General features: G+C 49.5%; 1 protein-coding gene and 1 long non-coding RNA gene across 5 annotated transcripts in view; one reads left to right on the top strand and one right to left on the bottom strand.

The window, feature by feature from the left end:
* LOC102133047 (uncharacterized) overlaps positions 1-26938 on the bottom strand; it is a 697922-nt gene that overhangs the window by 632708 nt on the left and 38276 nt on the right. The gene's annotated exons all lie outside the window — the stretch shown is intronic.
* LOC141408954 (uncharacterized) lies at positions 14621-19452 on the top strand. Its single transcript, XR_012426776.1, has 2 exons — positions 14621-15014; positions 18383-19452. It is a non-coding gene; the product is annotated as an uncharacterized lncRNA (long non-coding RNA).

Here is a 26938-nt window from a genome sequence, read left to right as displayed (position 1 = left end):
GGAAGCAGAGGAACCTGAGTGCTGAGGCACCAGCATGGGGCCCCTGCCCAGTCCCTCAGCAGCAGCTCTGCATCCCACCCCTGCACTGCAGTGGCCTCCTGCACAAGCGAGGGTGCCAGCAGGGCTGGGATTGCAAGCCAGGCAAGGTGGTGGAGCTTTCAGTGTCAGGCCTCCCCAAGGAGTCGAGGGGCCAGAGCAGCCCCATATCAGCACACAGGACCACAGCCTTCTCCCACCCCTCAGCCAAGCCTCAAATCCTAGACAGGACTCCTTCTCTGGATCCACCTGCCCGGCAGCACATTTATTTTAAGAGTGATTTTACTGACATCTGGTGGCAAGACGAGAAACTTCACTCTTTAGAAATATCAGATGCAGGGATTTAATCAACCTCCATCAGAAACCATGAGCTCTAGGATAAAAAGGAAGCCAAGAGAAGAAATGCAGGGCTCCAGGGCACTCACGGCTCCCGCTTCCCTAACGGGGGGGCCAAGAAAGTGGGTGAAGCCAGAACCCGTTTGTATCCCCCTGGCACCTGCCTCCCGGTCTGGCAGCAATGCCGCTTCCATCCACAACAACGAACGCCTTTAGAAACCTCCCCAGCCTGGGTCAGTGACTCCCTGGAGCCTTGATCCTGAGCACTCGGGGTTTCCTGATCCCCTCACTAGGGCTGCAGCTTCCCTCTGGCAGACGGGGGCCTCGACACTCCCCGAATTGGCCCCAGCAGGGGGTCTCCCACCAGCCCCACATCAAAGTTGCGGGGAACAAGCACAGGCGACCTTGCTGTCCAAGCATGGATGGATAGAGCCTTGTTTCCCCCACAGTAACATTAAGATGCAAACACTGGTGTAATTATAAGGAATTTTCATGTACCTGTAGCTTATCAATGAAACACTTTAAAAACATGACCAGGCCTCAGTACTAAGCGCAAATCTACACCCACCAATTAGAATCTCCCCCTAAAAAAGACTAGGTCTTGGCTGGACAAAAGGGTAAGACGTTGGACTTCTAGGCCTGGCACGGTGGCTCACGCCTGTAATCCCAGCACTTTGGGAGGCCAAGGCGGATGGGTCCCTTGAGGTCAGGAGTTTAAGACCAGCTTGGCCGACATTGTGAAGCTCCGTCTCTACTAAAAGGACAAAAAAATTAGCCAGGCATGGTGGTGGGCGCCTGTAACCCCAGCTATTCTGGAGGCCGAGGTAGGAAAATGAATTACTTGAAGCTGGGAGGTGGAGGTTGCAGTGAGCCGAGACTGCGCCACTGCACTCCAGCTGGGGCAACAGAGCAAGACTCGGCCTCAAAAAAAAAAAAAAAAAAAAAAAAAGTTGGACTTCTAGTCCAAAGTGAAAGACATGCTTTTCATTGACAAATAGGACAATAAAAAAGTATGCAGTCTGAACACAGCCCTTCACACCCACACAGACACCCCCAGAAAATGGGCCCACTGTGAACAGCTGTGTGTGGCTGGTGCTGTTGTGGGTAATCACGTTCTTCACGTAGTTTCTACATGGGTACTTTTTCCAGGTTGGCACAGCCCCCTGGCCTCCGCTCCATGCCTGCCTGGCCCTGCCTCACTGCAGCAGGCAGAGGGCCTGGTGGAAAGCACCTGCTCTCAGTCCCTGCCCTGCCCGCATGCGGCCTGCAGTGGGCTCAGCACCGGAGGCTTCTCTGGGTTCCCAAAGTGACTGGAAGCAGCAGTGAGTCCTGCCTGATTCTCCCCATGTCCCTCGGGTCTGCCCAGTCTGCAGCCATGGGTCCTGCCTGATTCTCCCCACATCCCTCAGGTCTGCCCAGTCTGCAGACAAAGGGCAGTTTGGCCTCTTCCATGTCCGCCCCTGCCCTTACCAGCGACTATACGGGGCTGTGCCAAGTCTGCGCCCCCACATACACAGCATGAACACAGGCATCAGCACCTGCACTCTCGGGGCAGAAAAGGCATCTCCATGCAAATTGCTCTTGGGAAAAGCACCTGCCTGTCTCTGGTCCTGCTTCCTGACTAGATGCTGGTCTGGACCAGCCAGGCCTCCTTCCTGCACACCCCAAGCCTCACCTCCAACCCTGGACCTTCCCTACCCAACAGTCTCTTCCCAGGATGCCATGGGCCACCTTTCAGGAGCTCATTCTCTGCAGGGAGGATCACTAGAAAATAAATGCAACGTCACAGGTCTCCTGGATGAGCTTTAGACCAGGGTCTGCATCCCAGCTCCTGCAAGACCTAATGTTGGAGTGGGACAGTGGGAACCCACAAAGCCAACAGCCCTAGGAATGGCTCCCTTCCCATTCCCAACAGGGAGTCACACAGGAGCAGATGGAAAATTATTCTCCAACCTCCTTGCAAGTGTAGCAGGTACGACACAAATATCAGAGCCGCAGTATCTGAAATCTGTGGGATGCACTGATTTTCTTTCTCCATAACTGAAAAGTCACATATCCCACTGACCTACATTTGCACAAATAGCACAAAACTTCATCTCACCCATCAAAGGTCACTTGGTCCTCTCCAGACTTCAAGGTGGTCGCTGGAACGTATCTCCTTCTCCCAGGAGGCTATCCAGGCTTCAGAATATTCCATGTTGCCCTTCCAGTTGTCTACAGCCAGTCCTGAGCTAGTCTGGGTCTTCCTTTGCCCCGGGATGCCCCTCACCCTTGCTGACAGCCCTCATCCCATCCCTGCCTGAGGCGGGTGCTCGGTGCCTATGCCCTTTAGCCTATCTTGGAATACTTGGTCCTGTGGTCCATGCGGCTCTTCCACAATCCCCTGGGGCTCCAGAATCCTGTGTGTCAAGGCAGGTCAGCAGCTGCCCTGGGGCCTTCTTTGGTCACCATCCTTCACTGCCCCTCCAGGGCTGGGCCACTGTGGGCTTCTCGGTGAGGCTGCACCCACCCCAGGGGAACAGACCCTTCTCTGCATCCCTGAGCCCTTTCCCAGGCCTCCATGGGCTCACTATGCCGAGGCTCAGGCCAAGACTGGAACCTTCTCTGCACCCCTGAGCTCTTACCCAGAGCCTCCATGGGCTCACTACACCTGGGCTCCGGCCAATCCCCTCCTGCCACTTTTCTCCTTCTGGGCCCTCTCTGATCTCTGGTGGAGCCAGAGAGTCACCCAAGGGTTCCCTAAGCTGTAGTCAGGGTGTGATTCCGTCCTAAACCCTCAGGCTCTGACCTTCCGCAGGCAAAGCCACGTCCATATAATTCTTTCCAAATCTTTTCTCTCTCAAACTCTGGCTTTTGAAAATCAGATGTTTCTAGATATCAGTCTTTAGATACCGCCTGCGCAGTAGCATTTAGTGACCACAGTTTAACATTGAACAATGAACAGTGATCTCTTTGCTGTAAGCTCGACTCACCTGAGAATCGCATAGGCTGGGATGAGGAAACGGAGGCACCCGGAGAGCAAAGCGCAAGAGTGTGCCTGTGCTCGGGGCCCACAAGGGCTGCCGCTGTGCTTGCACAGTCCCGAGGGTGAACGCCTGTCACCTGTGCGCACCGGGCACCTCCCTCACCTCAAGCTGTGCCAGCCCTGCCCCCCGGGCCAAATGCCTGCGATTGGAGGAATGGAGTCTCCAGGGAGCACAGCAAGAATGACTGGTGCACTGGGCACACCACGTGGCATTTGAGGAGTAGACTCTGCTGCCAGAGGCTTCCAGCACCACAGGGATATCGTACCCATGTACAGACAGGGTCTGGAACATGCAGCGATACATAAATACGTAGACACGGATCTGATACGCACGTGGATCTACAGATGCAGAGACAGGCCAGGACCTAGTCCGTGTACACACGGTACTGATTCGTGTGCACCCCACACTCCCCTCTGAACTCCTCTCTGTGACTTGGTGTGAGGGGGAGGGAAGCGATTGGCCAGTGCACCCCAGCAGGCACATGCGTCCTCTGCTGCAGTCAGCACAGATACTGGGGGGCTTCACCGGCTTCCGGACAAACCATGGCATCCAACACTGACTGGCGTCTGCACCAGGCTTCTCTGGTAGACCGGAAGCGACGCGGTTTGAGGACAGTGAGGGAGGTGATGACAAGCTTCTGCCATCGTTCTCAGAGGACACCTCATCAGAGGACAGCCACAGAACCCAGAAGATGACTGCAGGGGCTCACTTGTCAATGCCCCCAGGGATGGTGCATTACAAGTACAACAGGTGCTCAGGAGAGCGGCTGACTCTGGACCCGTGTGGATGGAGTGGAAGCTGAGGGCCCCTGCTGGGAACGGCTCTTTGGGTGCCATTTGGAAGCCTAGGAGTGACCCAGGAAGAAATCCCACTTACTTCATCCTGAAGGAAGTGCCATGAACAGGGACTTTCCCAGACCCCATAGGTATCGAGAGAATGAATTTGCAGATCCAAACCTCCAGTTCTGTAAAATTTAGTAGAGCTTTTGTTTCAGCCACTTTTTTCATTCAAACCATAAAAATACAAAACTCATTTTTCAAATACTTCAGCTGACATACTTAGAGTTCACATACTCTTAAGAGCAGTATATTTATTATTTTATATGTGATCTTCGATGAAAGAACAAGAAAATGTGCTTTAGAGTGGGTGAAGGGCAGGGGATTAGACACATGTGTGAAGAGATGTGTATATTTTCTCACCAAAGATGTGAAATTAAACTTCCCCTAAACTGTTAAAAGGGGACTGAAGAAAAGAGCAGGAGAGTCAAATCTGGGAGTTCCAGCTGGAGTCAAACAGGTGGACGCAGGCTCTTGGCCAGGAGCCATGGTTCAAGGCTCACGGCACGGGGTTGTGGTCAGTCCACCAGGCCCTTTCCTGACTTTGGGCAAGTTGCTTCCTCTCTCTGAACCCTGCTTCCATGACTGTAAAGATGAGATTATCCCCCATTGCTCCACTGTTATTTGTCTCAAGCACTGAGACAGACAGGTGGCCTGTGCTTTGCGCCGGGGCCAGCACGAGTGGGTCTTAAATAAACGGACACTACGCAACCGGCCACACTACGTCACCAGCCGCACTACGCCACCAGCCACACGCTGTGACAGGCAGGAAGCACGCTGGCTGCAAGGGCAGAGGCAACATCTCCACGGATTCCCGAATGTCACCAAAGCAGAGCCCAAGTCTCAGGCGACACCCCTCAGTGTGCAACGTGGCTTCGCCAACCCCCTGGAGCAGGAATCCTGCCTTTCAGGTGGCACAGAATGAAGGCGGCCAACCTGTTCCAGCCCCAATCTGCTCACAACTGGCCCTGCTACTGTCTTCCCCACTTAAAGGAGGGAGAAACTGAGGCTCAAATGGCAGAACTGGAATCAGAATAAGAAGCCAGTCCTAGTCTCCTGGTGGGGACGCCTGCCATAACCAGGTGTGGGCTAGTGGTCAGGACGAGCCTGGAAGGTGGTGCCCTGGTTTTTGGCCTCTTCAAGAGGTGAGCGTCCACAGAGCTGGGCCTTGGACCTCGCTGTACATCTGACTGGCCGTGCAGCTGTGGGAAGCTGCCCTTGCTCTGAGCATCGGTGCCCTCCTTAACAACACCAGCACTGGCCCAGAGGCAGCTGGGGTCCCCAAAAGACCAAGCTCTGGGATCCCCTGTTAATCTCTTACCTGTAAAGAAACCACAAACTGGCTAGGTGCAGTGGCTCACGCCTGTAATCCCAGCACTTTGGGAGGCCGAGGCGGGCGGATCATGAGGTCAGGAGTTTAAGACCAGCCTGACCAATATGGTGAAACCCTGTCTCTACTAAAAAAAATAAATAAATAAATAAAATAAAAATAAAAAAATTAGCCGGGCACAGTGGCGTGTGCTGTAATCCCAGCTACTCGGGAGGCTGAGGCAGGAGAATCACTTGAATCTGGGAGGCGGAGGTTGCAGTGAGCCAGGATCGCACCACTGCACTCCAGCCTGGCCACAGAGCAAGACTCCGTCTCAAAAACAAGCAAAAAAACCATAAATCATTCTATGCTCGTTTCAGACAATACAGTGGGAGGGGTCACACCACCGTGAGTGAAGACGGATTTGCACCCAGGCAGCCTGGCTTCAAAGTCCTCAGGGAAGATGAGGCTTCTAACAACTGGACATCAACTCAGAAAGCTGGGAGCTTTAGCACACTGCCAGACACTAGGGGCAGCCCTAGCTGGACTTTCCGCCCAAGGGCAGATGGCAGGCTAAATAAATGGGCAACGACTGGGGCCTTCACTGCTCTTCCTCCTCCTCAAAAGCCCTCCCCAGGAGACGTCATCTTTAATACTGCACAAACATGCTATTTAATTTTAAAAAGAGAGAAAAAAGTAAAGCCTCTCAAAAGGGAAAATAGACATACACATAGAACAGTGGAAAGCCCTGCCAGCTCGTGAGAAAGCACAGGTGCATCTCGCAGGCATTGTGGTCACTCGCCCTCACCTGCACCTCACAGCCCACGCCAGCCACGGGATGGCCAGCACCTTGGTGTTTCATTAAATGATTAAGTGCTTTACACACGAATGCACTTCTGGAGTGGGGACGCCGCCAGATCTGTGCACACTGCTGACACGGTAAGCCTGAAGCAGATCGCAGCCAGGAACACCGTAACGGAGCACAGCGGTGGGTTCCGAACTGGACCTTCCAAGAAGAACAGAAAGGGGCTCAGCATGCCCAAGGGTTTGGACTGGCCCACAGCTGGCCGGTGAGGGTCCTGGGAACATGAGCCCCCGTCCTGGCCGGCAGCACCAGGCTCTGGGTCTCCGAGCACTTAGGCCAAGAGGTGATGCAAAGGCTGCTCCTGTGGCTGTGGTGGGACCCCCAACAGCACCGCAGGGGGAGCCGAGGAGGACGTGGGCACAGAGCAGCTCTCTCAGCCACATACAGGCCACAGAGAAAAGGCCACAGGGTCCCAGGAGTCAGAGACCCCACCTGTGCTCCCAAGCATGCCTCCCCATCACGTCTGCCGCTGCACGCCCACCACACAGGCCCCCTGCACACCCTTGACTCTGTTCCCACCTCAACTCTTCTGATGTCTTACCTGCTTCCTTCCTCCCCACGCCACCCCAGTCCAGATGTTGGTCCCAGCCACCTCCCATCACTTCCTACTACGCATCCTCCCGACCCCCGTGGCACCCACCACTCACTTGTTCATCATCCACACTGCAGGCAAAGCGATGCCTACAATATAGATCATGTCCCATCTGTCTCTCTCTCTCTCTCTCTCTCTCTCTCTCTCTCTCACACACACACACACACACACACACACACACACACACACACACACACACCGCTCATCAACTGTGTCCCTTCGGTCGTAGGATCAATCTAGACCCCATAACTTGGTCCACAGCCTGGTCTTTGTGTCTCTCCAGCCCCACACCAGGCCACCGCCCTCTCTTTCCTGCAGCCATCTAGAACACCTGCTGGGAAAGGTCTGACCTGCCCCAGCCCTCGTGGGGGCCGCTGTCCTTAGCATAGGATGTCCCCATCCTGCACCCAGCCTCATGCCCGCCCCTCACCAGCACTCACAGAGCAAACCATGGAGCTCCTGTCGGGCACTGGCTGGACCCTCCCTCCCCCAGCAACGTCCCCTGAATGGCTCTGCAGCAGTTCTCCTGTTGGGACATCTCATATTCTAGCCCCTGCTCAGCACCCCAGGTCAGGCGCCCGCTCACCCCACTTACAACATACACTCCAGCCACACCCCCGGAGGAGAAAGCCAGTATTATCACTCAGTTAAGTGTTTACTGCATGAAAGGAGGAAGGAGGGGAGGACATTACTTCAAGCAAGCCCCTTTCCTCTTGAGAGAGCACTGATACTGTTCCTGACCACATCGGGTCCACTCTGAGCTAGAAAGGACATAGAGCATGATACTCCGCAAGTGAGAAAAGAGAAGCACACGTGTGTTTATGTGCATGCATGTGTATTGCCCATCTGTATCCACATCCAGAGCTGCATCTATGGTCAAATCTTCATTCAGACATGTTGGAAGGATTTTGAACAAGTCACACGGATTAGTTAGCCCTGGGGAAGGAGTGCCTATGAGGAATCAGGTTGGGGAAAGACTTTTAGTTCTCATGTTTCATTACTTGCTATTGTAACACAACTATTCTGTGTTTTAAAAGTGTGATGTTTAACTGGAAGTCCTTGCCAGAGAAATCAGGCAAGAGAAAAAAATAAAAGGCATCCAAATAGGAAAAGAAAAGTCAAAGTAACTCTCTTTGCTGACTATGAGATTCTATGCCTAGTAAACCCTAAAGATGCTGCCAAAGGCTCCTGGAACTGATGAACAACTTCGGTGAAGTTTCAGGATACAAAATCAATGTACAAAAATCAGCAGCATTTCTGTACACCAATAACATTCAAGCTGAGAGCCAAATCAAGAATGCAATCCCATTTACAATAGCCACACACAAAAATACAATGCCTAGGAATACATCTAATCAGGGAGGTGAAAGATCTCTACAAGGAGAACCACAAAACACTGCTAAAAGAAATTATAGATGACACAAACAAATGAAAAAAATTCCCATGCTCATGGACCAAAAGAATTAATGTCATTAATGTGGTCACACTGCCCAGTGCAATCTGCAGATTCAATGCTTCCTATCAAGCTCCAAATCTCATTTTTCAAGGAATTAGGAAAAATTACTCTAAAATTTATATGGAATCAAAAAAAGCCTGAACAGCCAAAGCAATTATAAGCAAAAAGAACAAGGCTGGAAACATCACATGACCACAAACTACGCTATAAGGCTACAGTAAACAAAACAGCATGGTACTGGTATAAAAACAGATATACTGACCAATAGAACAGAACAGAGAACCCTGAAATAAAGCTGCACACCCACAGCCATATCATCTTTGACAAAGTAAATAAAAATAGGCAATGAGAAAAGGGAACCGCATTCAATAAATGGTGCCAGGCTAGCTGGCTAGCCATAGGCAGAAGAATGAAACTGAATCTCTACGTTTTACCATATACAAAAATTGACTCAAGATGAATTAAATATTTAAATGTAAGACCTCAAACCATAAGAATCCTAGAGGAAAACCTAGAAAACACCATTCTGGATCTCAACCTTGGGAAAGAATGTATGACTAAGTCCTCAAAAGCAACTTCAACAAAAACAAAAATTGATAAGGGGGACCTAATTAAAGTAGCAAGCTTCTACACAGCAAAAGAAACTACCAACAGAGTAAACAGACAACCTACAGAATGGGAGAAAATATCCACAAACTATGCATCCCACAAAGCTCTAATATCCAGAATCTATAAGGAACTTAAACAACTGAACAAGCAAAAAACAAATAACTGCACTAAAAAATTAGGAAAGGACATGAACAGACACTTCCTAAAAGACGACATGCGAGGTAGGTGGACTACTTGAGGTCAGGAGTTCGAGGTAAGCCTGGCCAACGTGGTGAAACCCTGTCTCTACTAAAATACAAAAGAAAATTAGCCAGGCATGGTGGTGGGTGCCTGTAATCCCAGCTACTTGAGAAACTGAGGCAGGAGAATCACTTGAGCCTGGGAGGTAGAGGTAGATCTGAGCCAAGATCATGCCATTGCACTCCAGCCTGGGTGACAGAGCGAGACGTCTCAAAAAAAAAAAAAAGACATACATGCAGCCAACGTACATATGAAAAAATGCTCAACATCACTAATCATTACAGAAATGCAAATGAAAACCACAATGAGATACCATCTCACTCCAGTCAGAATGGCTATTATTAAAAAGTAAATAAAACAGGCACTAGAGAGGCTGTGGAGAAAGGGAATGATTATACACTGTTGATGGGAACGTGAATTAGTTCAGTCACTGTGGAAAGCAGTTTGGAGATTTCTCAAAGTACTTAAAACAGAATGACCATTCATCCCAGCAGTTCCATTACTGGGTATATATCTAAAAGAAAATAAACTGTTCTACCAATAAGACATATGCACACATGTATTCACTGCAGCCCTATTGACAGTAGCAAAGACATGGAATCAACTTCAGTGTCCGTCAACAGTAGACTGAATAAAGAAAATGTGGCACATATACACCATGGAATACTATGCAGCCATAAAAAAGAATGAAATCACGTCCTTTGCAGCAATATGAATGCAGCTGAGGACCATCATCCTAAGAGGAGAACAGGAACAGAAAACCAAATGCCACATGTTCTCACTTGTAAGAGGGAGCTAAACGATGGGCACTCGTGGTCATAAAGATGGCAACAGTAGACACTGGGGACCACTAAAGGAGGGAGGGAAGATCTGGAGCACTAGTTATTGTGTGCTCTGCCTAGTATGTAGGTGACAAGTGACAGGATCCTCTCCTAAACCTATCACACAACGTACCCAGGTAACAAACCTGCACAGATGCCTCCTGAATCTAAAACAAAAGTTAAAGTTATTAAAAATAAGTAAATAGGCTGGGTGCGGTGGCTCAAGCCTGTAATCCCAGCACTTTGGGAGGCCAAGATGGGAGGATCACAAGGTCAGGAGATCGAGACCATCCTGGCTAACACGGTGAAACCCCATCTCTACTAAAAAATACAAAAAACTACCCGAGTGAGGTGGCGGTGCCTGCAGTCCCAGCTACTCGGGAGGCTGAGGCAGGAGAATGGCGTAAACCCGGGAGGCAGAGCTTGCAGTGAACTGAGATCTGGCCACTGCACTCCAGCCTGGGCGACAGAGCGAGACTCCATCTCAAAAAAAAAAAAAAAGTAAGTAAATAAAAACATGCTTTTACAGAGACAAGATAATGTAGATAAAACTTCTCTCATTTGAGCATATATATTCTTACATTAAAACTTGATTAAAATACACACACACACCCCATACACCATTCACCATTACTGGGCCTTGAATAATAGGAAAATCTAGAGGCAGCAGAGAGAAGATAACAAATAAATTCACTAAAAATCATTAAAACCACAGTTTTTACAAGTCTACTAGACAGGTGAATATTTCGCCTGCACACCAGCAGCAAAATTATTCTATTTTACCAACCAGAGAAAAATGCGGCCACATTTCAGACAACAGTAAATCTGCCAGAATTACTTTCAAGTTTTTCCTTCCTAAAAGATTTTATCTACAATGACACACAGCCGTGTCCATCCAGCCATCCCTAACTACAAGGGTTCAGCCTTGTCGCACTCATTTAAATATCTATCCACTCCAATTCAGTTTTGGTAAACAAAAGGCTAAAAGCATTGCTTGACTGGCACACTGGGAAGCAATGAAGAAGGAAAAATTTGGGACTCTATAACAATTAGCTTTTGGGGGTTTTCTTGTTTGTTTGTTTGTTTTTAATTGAGACGGAGTCTCGCTGTGTTGCCCAAGCTGGAGTGCAGTGGTGGGATCTCGGCTCACTGCAACCTCCACCACCTGGGTTCAAGTGATTCTCCTGCCTCAGCCTCCCGAGTAGCTGGGATTACAGGCGCCCGCCACCATGCCTGGCTAATTTTTTTTTTTTTTTTTTTTTTTTTTTTTTTTTTTTTTTTTTTTAGTAGAGACAGGGTTTCAGCATGTTGGCCAGGCTGGTCTTGAATGCTTAAACTATCCACCTGCCTTGGCCTCCCAAAGTGCCAGGATTATAGGCATGAGCCACCACGGCTAGCCTATAATACTTGGCTTAGTTTGCACATTCTAAAACCAAAGATGAAAGCAGAATTTAATAGTTTTATTCTACACTCATCAAAATGACAGCAAGTAAATAGACTGAACTGCAGAGCCTGGGACATGTCGCATAAGTGGCCTTAGTTCTTTCAGAGCTTCAAGGCTGTAATGGGCTCATAAAGGACTGAATCCAGACAGTTCCCAAAGGTGGCAGCAGTCTAGGAAAGTCAGGAGAAAATGTCACATTAAAGAAAGATGCAGGCTGCTTCCTTGGGCCGAGCAGGCACTCTTTTGAAGAGACCCCGCCCCGGAAGGGGTCCCCCCGCCAGGTGAGGAAGCCCCTTATAAACAAGTAGCTATTTATTTGGCCCCAGACTCAGTGGCTCCCAGGAGCACACGGCAACACTCGAAGATGCCTTGCGACACTCTGGGGAAGCCATTTGTTCCGACGATGGCTGCATTTCTCCCATAACGCTGCGGCTTCTCTCAGTTTGAGCTGTGCTGCTGTCTTTCTACCTGGAGGTTGATTCAAAGGGTAGACGCAACACAGGCTCAGCCAGAACTTTTCTAGACTAGATTTCACAGACTCCAAATTCTCCAAGATGCCGCATTGTGCCGACCTGACATCTCCAGGCTGGCAGAGAAGACAGGAGTATGGAAAGGCGAGGAACAAGCCGGGAGAAAACTCCTCAGACAAGACTCGGAAAGCAGCCATCCTCCGTCCACACCTGGAGTTTGCATCCTGCTCCAGACAGAGAATGTGTCCCTCGCGTCCATGTCCAGTCCATGTCACTGGCTCCAAGGTGCTTGGGACAGAACTTTGACACCCACTTTCTCAGTGAGAAAACTGAGCCTAGGTATGTGAACTGCAATTGATATCAAAGGCAATTTTAGTGTCCAAGGCAAGTGGGCCTCCCCATTCCAATCCCATTCCAACAAGGGCCTTTTTAAAATTGTGGTGAAAGCCACAGATACAACCGACCACCTTCACCAGGTGTAGGGTCACAGTCCCCTTGTGCTAACCCTTCTCACTGGGCAGCAGTCCTCCGGCACTGACCCGAAGAGGTGGGGCCAGTCTGCCCTCCCCCCGCCGCTCCCAACCCTCCTCTGCTGGCTGTTGTGCAGGGCCTGGTGGGGAGCGAGGCCCCAGTCTGTGCCCTGACTCACTGGGGCACCGGTGCGGAACCTCTGCTCTGCAGCTCCTTGGGAATGCACCTGCTTCACCGCTTAGGACACACCTGCAGCCATGAGGGGCTCCCTTATCTGAGAGGAAGCCCTTTCCAGGGCGGGGTTTCCTCTAAAGAGCCCACACTCAGCCCAGAGGAAACAGCCTGTGTCTGTCTTTGATGTGACATTTTCCCCCGGCTTTCCTCCTCTGGGTGCCACTACCTTCTCTGACAATGACATGATGCACACTTGATGCTTCCTCTCCTCCACTGTTGCTCAAGGTCCACAGTTTACCAGTCCCAGGCGAGTGTGCAGGAGGACCAAGTCCAGGTCCTGAGCACCCAGGAACAGCACTTACCCACCCAGGCATGTGGCTCACCCAGGCACAGCACTCGCCACCCCAGACACAGTGCTCACCCAGACACAGTGCTCACCCGGGCACAGTACTCACCCAGGCACAGTGCTTACCCAGGCACAGTACTCACTCAGGCACAGTGCTCACCCACACAGTACTTACCCAGGCACAGTACTCACCCAGGCACAGTACACACCTAGGCACAGTGCTCACCCACCCAGGCACAGTACTCACCCAGGCACAGTATTCACACAGGCACAGTACTCACCCAGACACAGTACTCACCTAGGCACAGTGCTCACCCACCCAGGCACAGTACTCACCCAGGCACAGTATTCACACAGGTACAGTACTCACCCAGGCACAGTACTCACCTAGGCACAGTGCTCACCCACCCAGGCACAGTACTCACCCAAGCACAGTGCTCACCTGCCCAGGCACAGTACTCACCCAGGCACAGTACTCACCCGGGCACAGTACTCACCCACCCAGGCACAGTACTCACCCAGGCACAGTATTCACACAGGTACAGTACTCACCCAGGCACAGTACACACCTAGGCACAGTGCTCACCCGCCCAGGCACAGTACTCACCCAGGCACAGTATTCACACAGGTACAGTGCTCACCTGCCTAGGCACGTTGCTCACCCAGGCACAGTGCTCACCTGCCCAGGCACAGTACTTACCCAGGCACAGTGCTCACCCAGGCACAGTACTCACCCAGACACAGTGCTCACCTGCCTAGGCATGTTGCTCACCCAGGCACAGAGCTCGCCCAAGCACAGTACTCACCCAGGCACAGTACTCGCCCAGGCACAGTACTCACCCAGACACAGTGCTCGCCCAGGCAGAGTACTCACCCAGGCACTGTGCTCACCCAGGCACAGTACTCACCCAGGCACAGTACTTACCCAGGCACAGTACTCACCCAGGCACAGTGCTCACCTGCCCAGGCACAGTACACACCTAGGCACAGTGCTCACCCACCCAGGCACAGTACTCACCCAGGCACAGTATTCACACAGGTACAGTGCTTACCTGCCTAGGCACGTTGCTCACCCAGGCACAGTGCTCACCTGCCCAGGCATAGTACTCACCCAGGCACAGTCCTCACCTGCCCAGGCACAGTGCTCACCCACCCTGACAGTGCTCACCAGGCCCATGCCAGGCTCCGCAGTGCCGCTCCGTGCTGTGTTCTTCAGAAGTGATTCCACAGCCACGTGCCCCATCAATCACCAGTGCCTTCTTGGCATTGCCTTCCTTGTGCTCAAAGGTGTCTGCATGTCCCTTTCTAAAAAAGCAAGGAGCTACCTGGAGAGACCTGCCTGGTGAGTCTCATAACACACATTCTTAGAAGGGTGACAATAGCTCGTCCTAGCTCTTCATCTCTGCCGTGGTGAAGGGCATGCGATAAAAGCAGCACCAGCTTCGTGGCTCAGCAAGTCACCCAGAGCAGCCCCACCAGGTCTGCAGCAGCTCCCAGGACGTTCCAGCATCTCCTCACTAGATGGCGACGACCTCACAAGTTCGTAATCCATTGAGCCAGCACTTGTCCCAAGGCCAGCAATTGCTTCCAGCAGTTTCTTCAGGAAAAAAAACCTGAGCAGTGCCTTGCCTTGTGGCTGAAACCATCCCTGCACTGGTCCTCATAGGAGAGGCCGAAGCTGGAGCCTGAGCTCGGGGCGTGCTGACCCGAGGGGCCTCGCCCTGCCCGCCCCTGAGCTGCGGTTTACACTCCTGCATGGTCTGCCAAGCAGAGGGAAAAGCGCAGCTGCAAACCACCTTCACTCACAGTGAAGAAAAGTAAATCTGCTCCAGACAGGAGCCCCCAGAGCCCTCGCCGGGACCCACCCCACCCTGAGCAGCACGGGCCTCAGGAGGCAACCAGGCCCTGAGACAAAGCCTTACAGCAGCACCAGTCCAGTGTGGCCAGCAACCAGGTCTCCTCCCTAATACCGAACCCCGTCTCGTAAGTCAGCTTTATCATATCGCTCATACCCATCCTCCTTCTCGCCCCCGTCCCCTTCTCTCTTCACTCTCTCTTCCCCCCTTTCTCCCCTTCTTCCCCACTCTCTCTTCCTCTCTTCCCCTCTCCTCCTCTCCTTCTCACTCTCTTCCTCTCCTTCTCCCTCTCTCCCCTTCTTCCCCTTTCTCTCTTTCTCTCCCTCCTCCTCTTTCCCTTTCCCTCCCCCTCTCCCTCCCCCTCTTTCCTTCTGTCTCCTCCTCTCCCCACCTCTCCCTCTTCCCCTCTTCTCTCTCTCCCTCTCTTCCTCTCCTTCTCCCTCTCTCCTTCTCTCTCCCCTTCTCTCTTCCCCTCTCCCCCAATCTTCCTCTCTTCTTCTCCTTCCCCTGCCTCCCCTTCTCTCTCCCTTTCTTCTGTCCCTCCTTCTCTTCCCTTCTCCCCCTCTCCCTGCCGCTCTTTCCCTCTCTCTCCCCTTCTCTCTTCCCCTGTCCCCGTTTCCCTATCTCTCCCCTTCTTCCCCCTCTCCTTCTCTCTCCCTCCTTTGCTCTCTACCCCCCTTTCTCCCCTTCTCTTTCTCTCTCCCCACCCCACACACACCCCTTCTCCACTCCTTTCCCTCTAAAGCCTTCATGAGTTATTTCATAAGGAACACAAGGTGAAAACAGAAAACATGGTTTTCCCTTTTTCTTGTTCCCTATAACTTTTTTGTCAATCACTTCTTATACGAACCTAAGCTTTTTTACCCGTGAAATTTGAAAATCGTTTTTTTGGTTTTTTTGGTGCCACATATGTGCACAGGATATGTAAATCTGGACTATAAAATATAAATAACTTTTACAGTTGGTTGATAACTTTAAGTATCAGGTAAATAACATGAATCCCAGGAGGTCACGCCTCCAAAGGTTCCCTGCGTCTGCAGCCTCAGGCTGGCCACAGCCCTGGCATTTCCACCTGTGTCCTTCCTAGTTCCTACTGGTTCCCCGCAACCCCACTCCTCCCACCCAGGACCCTCATGGGATTCACTGGCCATCCTGGGTCTTTACAGGGGAGACTGAGAAAGGGGCTGCAGCCTAAATCGAGTCTGTTCGCTGAAGCTTTATCCACAGAAGCAAAACACACCCACATTCCCAGGAAGGAGGCGGCAAAGGACAGAGCTGCCAACGCTGAACAAGGAGGCTGGCCCAGCGCCGTGTCGCCCGTGAACCGATGGGGCCGACAGGTGCCTTGCCCCGCCCGGGAGGCGCACCCACATCCTGTGCAGACTTTCTGTCCAGACTGTCCCCCTGAGGCCCAGTCAACGCGGGGAGGGTCTTCGCTGCGCAGACCCCAGCAAGGCAGACAGGCGGCCTCCGTGGAGCCGGCTTCCCGTTCTCTGTGCACCTGGTACAGCCGGGGCTCCCTGAGCACCAGGGACTCCAAGGGGCCTAGAGGCAGCTCTGGCTGTGGCAACGGGAAGTCAAGAACTAGTGAGGGAGACTAAAGGGTGCCTAACCACCCCCAACCCCGAGGTTCTGAGATTTCATAGGTACTCAATGCTAGGTGCTAGGAAGATAGGCACAAAAAAAGACCCTCCACGTTTAAAGGCCGTTCAGGATCCTGGATCCCAGGTACCAGAGTCAAAGCAGGAGCCAGAACATCCCCGCTGACTGCATCTTACACAGACCCCAGGCCCTGTGCTAAACAGACACACTTAGAAAGAGATGCTGGCAACCTGGAGTCCTGAAAGCGTCCCAGGCGACCAGCACCACCGCCCCCTCAGAGCAGCCTGGGCAAAGGCAGGTGCTGGGGCCAGGCCTGAAACCTGGGGCAGGAGCCTTCCTCGTGGGAAGGTTGGGCGGGATGGGACAAGCTCAGGACTGGCTGCTGTCAGTCCCAGTCACTGGGTGATTACAGCGGGCTCTGCGGAATTGGGGCTGCCCCTAAGTGTCTGGTACCTGTCCCGGGGTGACCATGGCAGGGGTACAGTGCCTACTGCAGTGTGAGCCATGTGAGTGCCCAGAGGAGGAGGTGGTGGGGCGTGGGCTCTGGACCTAGGTTTGCATGTGACAGGCACGCGCACAGGTGAGGTGCTCACTATCGAGGAACTGGCCGACCCCAGGAGGGGCCATGCCTCCAGGCTCAGCAAAGTCAAACACTCAGAAATAGAGAAAAGAGAAAGACCTGGTTACGGCACACCCAGCCTCCGTCAGGAGATAGCCAGCCCTGGTGCTGCTCCCCTGCGTTCTGAGCCATGAACACCAAAGGACCCCTGAAGGTCACCAATGCCCCATAGACCTCGTCTTGAGAACTGCCAAAAACACGCAATGGAAGGAAATTGAAAAGCTCCCGCTGTGAGTATTTAGATGAGGAACGGCGGTCACTACAGCAGCCAGGGAGCTCCCTGTGAAAGAAGAGCACAGCACCCTACCTCCCCGCAGGTGCTGCAAGGAGGCTTCACGGCGCCAATCGGGAAAGGGCAGGGACTGAAGGCACTAGTTAGAAGTCGTTAACCCAAGAGATAGGAGTGTAATTAGAATCGGTTTCCATGAATATTAGGAGGGTACACTCAGAGTTAAATTGCTGTCTTCAATACACATACATAATCCCAAAAACACTAATTCAGGGTCTCTGCAAGTTGTGTAGATGCTTCAAAGAAAAGAATGAGAGGAAGTCTAACAAAAATTTTATGGAATAAGCTCTCCATCTCTCTGCTTTCCCTGGAGTTAAGAGCTTCCTGGGAGCTCATACAACGGTAGATTAACTCCATGCATCAGTGGAGAATTGTCCTGATACTGACTTGGATTGATAGCATCTATCTCTGATAAAGGGTGAGCTTCAAGGTACAGTCAGCAGTTACACAGAGACAGAGGCAAGAGCCCTTTCTGCGCCATGAAACCAGGGTCACTGGGGGTAGACAAGCAGGACATCAACTGAGGCTTAAACTGTTGACTTTTCATTTGTGAGCTCAGGGGACAATATCCCTTTGTTTATTGCTTGGTGGAATCCACGATGAATTTGTAAGTCGCACGTACTTACACATGTACAGTAATCTGAAAATCATTTGCTGCACCCCAGCGCCAGGCTGGTGGGGATGGGGGAATGGCAGCGTGTGCCAGACACCCCAGGCCAACATCCAGGATGAAGCCTGCTCTCAAGAGGCATGGCTCCCTCCTGTGGGTCCCCCTCACCGTATGGCAGAAGCTCCCTGGGTGGCTTCTTCCACACTCGCTGGAGGTTCTGCATGGGAGGCCTTGCCCATGTTGTGGTCACCATTGAAAGGAAGGCCTCCAGGCACAAGTCTCATCAAAGGCTCCCATACACAAAGGTCTCTATTTTGCATCCTGTATTCCCCTCTTGAGAGGAAATCAAATTATTTCACTATTTCTTGCATGTAGGTTCAAAGGCTGGTGCCTGACATTCCAGAGCCTCCCTTGGCGCAGCTCACCTGCAGGCACGTGGTGCCTCTCGGCACCGGAAATGAAGGAAGCCCCCACGGAAATGGATGGAAGTGGAGACGTCACAACACACTTAGGCACGACACTGCTGAGACACACACACGGTGACAGCGATAAAGGGAAAGACAACAGCATAAAAGAGTGTACATGGCAGCGGCTCATCCAGAGCCCACCAGGAAGGAGGCGGCGAAGAATGGAACTGCCAACAGCTGAACAAGGGGGTGTTGGCCATGCTGGGTCGTTTCTGTAACTCATTTAACTGCCTTTTCTACCATCAGAAACACCTCGGAGGGCCCTCAATAAATGCTTCCTGGATCAAGATGGCCTCCATGCAGAAGCTCAATCATATAACTACATTTTTTAAACCCAGATGCATTTCAAAAAAATGAAAAGTCAACACTGAACTACATGTGCTTCTGATAATCGTGCCTTGCTCCAAATACTGTGAAAGCACTGGCAAGTTTCAGCCTCAGACGAATAGTATTGCACGAGCTTTGAGGATCAAAACATGAGTGCCTTTCTGCCCGGCCACAATCTGTACAGGAGAAACTACAAGTTTCTGTGCGGGGTGCACAGTAATCTGAAAATTGTGATGGGGTGAAGGAAAGGGAAAGAAAAGTACCCTCTATTGAGTGCACCTGATACACCAGCCCTGCACCAGATGCATTCAATACATTGTCTCACTAAGCTTCTGCCTGAGGCATTTCTCTATAGTTTTTCTGGGGGAAATGGAAGAATATATTTTTATTGAAATAGAATTGGCATACAATAAATGGCATTTATTTAAATTGTGTGACTTGAGGTTTGACATAAACATATGCCTATGAAACCATCACCACAATCAAGATACTGAACACGTCCATCAGCCCAAAGCTTCCTAATGCTCCTTTATCATCCTTCCCTCCCTGCTTCCTATACACCCCTGCCCTACTTTCTGTCACTGTAGATTAGTTTACATTTTCTAGAATTTTATATAAAGGAAACAATAAAGGATGCATCCTTTTGCCTGGCTTCTTTTGCACAGCATGATTATTTTGAAATTCACCCGAGTTGTTGTAAGTATCAATATTTATTCCTTTACATTCTCAAGTAATATTCTATTGTACATGTATTAGTCTGTTTTGTGTTGCTGTAAAGGAATACCTGAGGCTGGGTAATTTATGAAGAAAACAGGTGTAATTGGTTCACAGTACCGCAGGCTGCACAAGCTTGGCACCAGCATCTCCCCGGCTTCTTGAGGAGGCCTTAGGAAGCTTCCAATCATGGCGGAAGGTAAAGAGGGAGCAGGTGTGTCACATGGCAAAAGAGGGAGCATGAGAGACAGGAAAGGAGGTTACAGACTCCTTTTAACAACCAGCTCTCCTGTGAACTAATAGAGTGAGAACTCATTCATTACCATGGGAAGGGCACCAAGCCACTCATAAGTGATCCACAACAATGACCCAAACATTTCCCAGTAGGACCCACCTCCAACATTGAAGATTACATTTCAACATAAGCTTTGGAGGGGACAAATATCCAACCTACATCAGTACAAATATGTCACCATTTGTTTAGCCAGTTGCCTGTTGACGGGGGGCTTGGATTGTTTCACTTTGGGCTATTACAAATGCTGAGCATTTGGCTGGGTGTGGTTGCCCACATCTGTAATCCCAGCACTTTGGGAGGCTGAGGCAGGTAGATCACCTGAGGACAGGAGTTCAAGACCAGCCCGGTCAACATGGTGAAACCCCACCTCTACTAAAAATACAAAACTTAGCCAGGCATGGTGGTGGGCACCTGTAATCTCAGCTACTCAGGAGGCTGAGGCAGGAGAATTGCTTGAACCCAGGAGGCAGAGGTTGCAGTGAGCAGAGATCACACCATTGCACTCCAGCCTGGGTGATGAGAGCGAAACTTCGTCATAAAAAAAAAGAAAAAAAAAATGCTAAGCATCCATGCACGAGTCTTTGTTTGGACATACAAGGGTTTGTTGTTGTTGTTGTTGTTTTGGAGTAAATACCCACAGGGAGAATGGTAACCTTATGGTAGGTGTATGTTTAACCACTTAGGAAACTACCAGTTTCTCATCTGCAGATCTTCTGTAAGGGTCTCTTCTATATTCTAAATACACGTTCTTTATTAGATGCATGGTTTTCTCCCAGTCTGTGCCGACTTTTCATTCTCCAAAAAACATCTTTTGAAAAACTGATGTTCTTAACTTTTATGAAGCCTAATTTGTCAAATTTTTTATTTTATAATTGTGTTTTTTGTAATGTGCCTGAGAAATCTTACCTAATCCAGGGTCATAAAGATTTTATCTTATGTTTACTTTTTGAAGTGTTATAGTTTTAGGCTTTACATTTATAAGTGAAATCTATTTTGAGCACACCTTTGCTTGTGGTGTGAGGTATGAATTCCATTTTGTAAATGGATATCCAATTTTTCTGGAATGATTTATTTAAAAGACTATTCTTTCTCTACTGCATTGCCTTTGTACCTTTTTCAAAAATCAATTATCCATATGTGTGATTCTATTTATGTGCTCTCTATTCCCTTCCTTAATTGTCTGTCTCTCTCTGTATACCAAAATCACATTGTTTTAATCTCCATAACTTTATAATAAATCATAAAATAGAAAGTGTACGTCTTTCAAATTTGTTTCTCTTTCTCAAAATTGTTTTGGCTATTTTAGGTCCTTGGTAGTTCCATATAATTTCCATAATCACCTCATCAATTTATACCAAAAAAAGCCCGCTTGAATTTTAATTGGTATCATGTTGAATCTTCAGATAAATATGGGGAGAACACATCTTAAGACTATCACATTTTCTGATCCATGAACATGGTATATCTCTACATCTGTTTAGAGTTTCTTTAATTTCTCTCAGCAACATTTTATAGTTTGCAGTGAATGTCTTACATATTTTTGTTGAATATATTTCTAAATACTTTATATTATTTGCTACTATCACAAATAGTACTTTTTGTTTGTATGTGTGTTTCTAGTACCTAGAAATTTGATATATTTTTGTGTATATCCTTATACAACTTATATCCTGCAACCCTGCTAAACTCACTGATTAGTTCCAGTAGCTGTTTTTGACAATCCCACTGGACTCTGAATGAAAGAAGCCAGGCTAAAAGGTGTATATACCATTTTATTCCATTTTATAAAGCTCTAGAAAATATAAACTAATATAGCATATTTGATGGGACAAGAGAGTGAGACAGCTTACAAAATGAAATAAGAAAACTTTTAAGAGTGAGAAATCCATTTGTTCTTTTCATTGTGTTGATGGTTTCTCATTTCTATACATTTATCAAAACATCAAATTATACACTTTAAAGATGAACAGTTTATTGTGTCAATTAAGCCTCAAAAAAAGCTGTCTTTAAAAAAAAATACTTTTGACAAGTTAGAACATCTTACTTTTCTGATATTATTGGTCCTAAAGAATTTATTTCAAAGTTCGTAGGTTGCAGATCTGGTCTTACTACAAATCACGAAACTTCTATTCCACAGATTTCACTGTGGCTTTTCCACAACTGTAAATGGGTTCACCAGATGTAGCAGCATGTTCATGGACAGTTCTTCCCAGATAGACAGTTGGTCTGAAATGGTATTTTCTAATAGAAACACCAGCCTGTCATTTACATGCAGAGAAAACACTCATGCACGTGAATTTCTATTCCATGCCTGGACAGAAAGCAGCAGAGAAACTCTATATTCTGAGGGGTTTTTTTCTTTTTAATATAAAGTTAAGGACATTAATTTCTTCATTGTAGGAATCTTTAAAAATGTTAGTGAATATTGACATTGCAATAAGGTTTAGAAGGGTGGAGAATGGGGAGGTGTATTAGTCTGATCTTCAATTGCTATAAAGAACTATCTGAGACTGTGTAACTTATGATACAAAGAAATTCAATTGACTCACAGTTCCACGGACTGGACAGGAAGCATGACTAGGGAAGCCTGGGGAAACTTCCGATCATGGTGGAAGGCGAAGGGGAAGTGAGCACATCTTCACAAGGTAGAGCAGGAGAGACAGAGAGAAGGGAGAGGTGCTACACACTTTCAAACAAGCAGATCTCATGAGAACTTCATCACAAGGACAGCAAGGGGGAAATCTACCCCCCGATCTAATCACCTACCAGGTCCCTCCATCCACACTGGAAATTACAATTCAACATGAGATCAGGTGGGGACACAAAGCCAAACCATGTCAGGAGGGAACTGTACTGGGATGCAGCCATGTGTCGGTGGCTGCCAGCTGTGGTGAGGGCTTCACCCCATCTTACCCCTGGGGAAACAGCCATGCACTGAGAGAGCCTCTCACACTCACACTCTCCAAGGCAGCGGTGTTCACTGTCGGACCAAGTCTGAAAGTATCACCGGTACCCTCCTCCTACCTGCTTGTCCTGGCACAGAAATGGCTTTAATGAAAGGCCTTAGAAGGGGCCCAGCACAGCGCAATGGATCCATGAACACAACCTTGCATGTGTTCCCAGGTGTAGCGCTTTCTTCCTCAGGCCTCCCAGCTTCCTACAGTGTATGGCACAACACACTTCCCTAATATTATCTGCTAGTTCTGTGTGGTGTACAAGGCCTATGTTCAATTAATATTTGACTGCCAATTTTGTCTAATACACGGTGGGAGATGCCAGCTAAGAGAAGACCCCTTTTCTTTTGGAGTTTCTAAGGAGGAGGTTGGAAATCAGAGAATAGGCTCTAGGACAATGAAAGGGAAGAGAGAAATCACTGAAATTTTTTGTGTGTGATGATTATAACAATACTGCTTTAGGGGGCATGGGGAATGCTCTAAGAATTATGCTAAGCACTTGATATACCTATTTTTCTATCCTGACGTGGCTTGAAAAAATAATCACACCGTATCAGCGTTAGACTTTAGAAGCCAGCTTATGCAACCTCCTATCAAAGAGGATTCTGTCCTCTTTATAGGACACTGATGAGGTATCTCCAGCAGTCACGTATGGAATAGTGAGACATGACCTGGGAAATCTGACCAGTCTTCATGCTGAGACAGAGGGCAGCAGCAGTAGTTATTAGATCACGGAACTAGTAACCATGTCCCAAAAAGAGAAGTGGACAAAACGGGAGAGAGGAGGCAGCTGTGGTGCCATGCGTGGATGGCACTTGCTTTAAATATCACCTCATTCTGTTGCTCCCTTGCAGAGCCTTAAGTTCCCAAACCCAGCACAGCACCCGGCACATGGCTGCTCAGGAAAGATTCAATCACTGAATCAATGAAACCCAGGCAGTGCCATTTGGAGGAGAGCACATTGGAGGAGGGTTGGAGAAGAAAGATTACTTCTCTCAGATGTTGTCCTAAGACATGTCCCCAGGAAAAACCAGTCCCAAATTCTTCAAGGTCAGAGCCCTATCATTTTTTGGCCACTGCACAAGGCAACTAATGTCAGATATTGATCTTTGGAAAACTACTGCACATTTTAAAAATCAAAGATGGAGTAACAGATTGGCAACATGGCTCATGGACCACTGAATGCCCGATTGTTGCTGAGACACAAAACATTCTGGAAATGAAGCACAGAGAACAAAGCCTGAGTGTGTGGCATTGGGTTTTGTGCCAGAAAACACAGAATCCAAGTGACTTCTGGGTCTATTGCTGGCTGGCTGCTGGCGGAGACCTTTGTTGTTTCTGATGCAACAATAGGAAGGGTTCTTTCTGTTTGCATACGGGTTAGTTAGCGTCTGGGATGCAGGCGGAATGTACAAAAGGAGCTTGCTGGCTTCTGTCCTTTCTAGACAAACGACCGGGATATTACCCATGCCTGTTAAGTAGACACACAGAGAAATTAAATTAGTTCTTCTGGGCCATAGAGAGCCGTCCTCTCTCTTTCAAATCCAATTCACAGAATAAAAAGGCTGAGTAGGGTTTGTGAGGATAGTCACACCTTCACAAAGAGCCTCCCACACTCAACTGTCCACCTCCAGCCGATTCTGAGCAAACACTTGGCCATGGCATCCAGGGCACCCACACAACAGGGTCTCTCCTGCCATCTCCGTGTCTCACTTCCGAGGAATCATAAAAGTTACAGAGGGGCCATTTTTGAGCATTTGCTATCAGTTACTACGTGTGGTGTGTGTGTGTGTGTGAGAGAGAGAGAGAGAGAGAGAAAGAACTTAACTGGAGATTTTGAGACACACTTTTTTCTTCATAGAAAAGTTACAAGAATAAAAGGTTTCAGGAATGGAGAAATTCTGTACAGACAGTGAAGGCCTGAGGCACAAAGACAAATTTTCCTTTTCAGCCACCCTGAACTGAGATGTTTCTGTATGGTTGCGTTCATTCACTATTCATCTCCTCTGAGGCCTCTCCAACTCACATGTTCATGTCATTTTCTCATTTAACAGATGATAGAACAGATACATGTCTATAATAAACTGTCCAGAATGATGTAAATATTCCATAAATATCCAGGTTTTTGTCAGGCCAGGATCCATCAAAGATTCCCAACTATTTCCTTCTTAAATGGCCAGACACCAAACGCAAGCCTCAAACTGAGCCACAGAGCAAGAATGCCTTCCAGTGTCCCTGGCCTATGACAACGTCCAGCATTTGCACTAGCCGTAGCCAGGGTGGAGTCCCGAGAAGCCACATCTACTCTCAAAATAGCCCATCAAACCCAACTGGCCAGGAACATCTGCTATGTGCAGGAATATGGAGCAGACGAGATGAGAAGGACGTCCCTGGGCTCATGGAATTAACTAGCTGGGAGATTAAGAAAGCATAATCATTTCAGTAATAGGAGAGACATATACTGTGACATGGGATGTGCGTGCTCTGCTGGGAACAGAGTGAAAGTTGGGACAGTTAAAGCTGGGAGATGGGAGAAGAGTGAAAGCTGCTGTGGAATAGAGAGGGGAGGGCCTTCCTGTCAGTGCGGGGAGGGGGCCAAGGACACACGTAGCAGGAACCTGGAACACCCTGAGCTGGGAGGAAGGAAGCGGCTGAGGGCACTGAGACTGGCCTCAGCATGCCGAGGGAGGCACACCTGCACTTGCCCAGGGCAGGAATGCAGGAAGCCATGCCGGGGCAACGGGAGCCCCTCAAGTCTGATGAGTAAGGGAGGGACCTGACGTTCCAAGAACAAGGGACTCTTCCTGATGGACAGGAGCACACCCAATAATTATCAAAGAGTAACCACTTGGGTGGAGGGCAAAAGACACCCCTCACACCAGTCCCTGCCACCCGTGGGTCAGCGTCATGAATCACCAGTGCTCAAAGTTTCTTAAGTGCCAATTAAACCCAAGGTACCATGCTAAGCATTAGAAGGATTTAATAAAAAAAATGCATAAAGGGCGTACTTCATTGTTCTCAGAGAACTTATTATTCAACTGGGGAGAGTACAGTGCCAACAACCATCATGCCACAACCCAGAGACAATGCAGCCCTTGTGATACATTTTGTGCTGGCAACCCCAGAACACGTCACAGGGCCGTGAAGGCCGGGGAGTCTCCACTGCACTCCTCTTCCTGTGCACAAGGCCTGGAGCAGCGAGTAGCGCCTGGCAGGTGTACCTCAAGGTGCCTTCTGAGGCTGCACAGGGGAAGGCAGGGAGTGGGAAGGAGGCCTCTTCGAGCCATTGGAACAGCCACAGGTCACTCCAGCCCCAGCCAGCAGAGCACCACCCCAAGTGCAAGAGGAGTTGGTAGCACCAGGCATTCCAGGTGACCACACCCACCTGGAATGCCTCATCATGGCCCTGTTTCCATCATTAATTCAGAGACTAGTGTCAGTCTTTCCAGAGTTAGAATTTCTCATGAGGCAATACAAGGTTTGGTTTTAGAGATAGAAATTGGAATATGATCAGATATGAACGATGATCAGAGACTTCCCCATCATCTCCAAACACAGAGACAAGGTCAGGCTGTGGGGCTGGCACCCACCTGGCACCCACCTGGCCCCCAGCCACGTCCTCTCTGTAAATCGAGCTGCTTCTCCTTCTCTCCCCGCTGGTTGTGGCAGAATCCCACATGGGAAGGCCAAGAGTGTGAGCTGGGGCATCAGGGCTCCTGGTCTCCATGGGAGCTGCTGCCCTGTGGCCCCCCACACACCACATCATCCCTCTGGGCCTCAGTTTCCCCATCAGGCAAATGGGGTTGTCAGTTCTGCTTTGAGCCGACGAGACCATGCGAGACCCCCCAGGGCTTTGCCTCCCACACTTCAGTCCCCTGGACATCAAGACACCACATCCCACCCATTCCCTGAAAGGCAGGTTTCCTGCCCACATCACACAAAACCCTGAGCAGTCAAGACAGATGTGTGATCCCAGGATGCTGGTGGCAGTGTCTGCTGTCCTCACTTCTGGTCTCCTGAGCACCTCCAGCAGGTGTGTCCCCGCTCCACCCATCATTCCCCTTCCTCCTGCTGGGCTCTCTGTGCTGGCTTTCTGCCAGGCATCTGTCTCCCCTGCTGCCCACTCCCTCACAGCCCCTGTACTGGGTGAGGGATGACTGCTCGCCTCACTCCA

Source organism: Macaca fascicularis, chromosome 17 (genome assembly GCF_037993035.2).
Source record: "Macaca fascicularis isolate 582-1 chromosome 17, T2T-MFA8v1.1".
Classification (NCBI taxonomy): domain Eukaryota; kingdom Metazoa; phylum Chordata; class Mammalia; order Primates; family Cercopithecidae; genus Macaca; species Macaca fascicularis.
This window is presented reverse-complemented; position numbering and strand designations above follow the sequence as displayed.